Below are 1,752 nucleotides of genomic sequence, written 5' to 3'. Positions count from 1 at the left end.
TGGAAAATGGGCGTAGCCACGCCCACTTATGGTTACATGTGTATATCCTGGTAACCGCTGCACCAATTTCTTCCAAACTTGGCACAGTTGTTAACCTTGGTATAACATACGAAATGGCCGAAAATTTTTAAAATCCGACAATAAACACGCCCACATCCCATATAACGGTAATTTAGAGAAATACGAAATCTTCGATAAATCAGTAATTATTGAAGCTAATTTATTCAAAATTGATGCTTGCAACAATTCTTTACCAAGAAATACGTTTATGATAAAATTTTGAAAAATGGGCGTGGCACCGCCTACTTGTGATCACATATATGTATCTCGGTAACCGTTCTACCAATTTGTACCAAACTCGGTGTGGTTATTGGGCTTGCCACATAGAAGCAAAACGTTGAAAATTATTGAAATCGAACTAAAATTACGACCGCTTTTCATATAACAGTGAATTTCAGAAATGCTTGAAACTTCAATATTTCGAAATTTAAGGACGCTAATTTACTCAAAATGGATACACCTCGGTTTACCATGTAGCGGTAGCTTTCGGAAAGGTGAAAAACATATATTTAATACTTGCGCCGGGTATTTAATGTTCGGCTCAGCCCGAACTTAGACTTTCTTACTTGTTTTTAGTTAATTTACTATTAATCTCCAGTTTGTTCACTTTAGTGTGTGCTGACTATGGTTGCCGTATGTCATTTTAGTTTGTACCATAATTGCCCTTTAAATATACCAAAATAGATAAAAATGCAGCAAGCTGAAATGTTGTTGGCCGAATTTGTCAGTTTTGCTAGGTTGATTGTTGAAATTAGAATTTTATAATTTTAAATGTACATTTGTAGCATCTACATAAATGTACATTTGTAGATATCGACTAAATTTTTTTTTGATCAAGGATGGGTGTTTGGAGGATATTCTCTTAGGGTCGGTTGTTCAATGTCTGGTTGACACAAATCGGAGGTAGAAGCTCCGGTTAAATACAACGACTGCTTTATCCATCACATGTTATATGCATGATGTCGAAATCGTCGATAACAATATTTAACTGGGAGGTGGTGACAACCAGATATTGAACAACCGGCCCTTATTTTTGAATGTGCCATGATGTGGTATCACAAATAATTTTGAGAAAAATATTTCATTGATTCCGATATAATTAACTTGTATTTTAAAAAGGTTTTTCGGTTCCAAAAGTATGCAATTGTATAAAATGCACAATCGGGGAAAATGTACCAAGCACAAAATAAATTGACAAATGACCCACCAGTGGCAACTGTGGAAGTGATCAGCTGTGTCGAAGGCTGCAAGTTTTTGCAAATTTTGCGTTCCCGTACTTCTGTGGATATTTTGTCTCTTTGAGAGCGAATGCTGCTAAATTCTCAGAATCTTTTCTGCTGGATAATTTTGTCCTCTCAATACGAGTACACACCTATTGGTTAGCCAATTTTGACTCAGTGAGGGCATTACGAATGAAGCTGTAGTGGGAATACCATATTAGAAAACTGTATATATCACGTTTGCGCTGTTTCTTAAGACTGGTATCAGATTTACACAGGGCAAGTAAATATGTATAAAGGTACAAAGAGTGTACGTTTTTTATTACAAACTAGCAGATCCGGCGAACCTCGTCCCACCCAAAATTAATTGTTTTTATTGAAACATTTGGTCCAACGTTTTCACCAGCATTTCATGTTCACGTTTTGTTTTGTGGTCGACAGAAGGCATGGAGGATTCCATTGCCATCTTAAA

This window comes from Rhagoletis pomonella, unplaced genomic scaffold (assembly GCF_013731165.1).
Source record: "Rhagoletis pomonella isolate Grant_MI unplaced genomic scaffold, Rhpom_1.0 Rhpom_scaffold_00005, whole genome shotgun sequence".
Classification (NCBI taxonomy): domain Eukaryota; kingdom Metazoa; phylum Arthropoda; class Insecta; order Diptera; family Tephritidae; genus Rhagoletis; species Rhagoletis pomonella.
Note: the sequence above shows the minus strand (reverse complement) of the source record.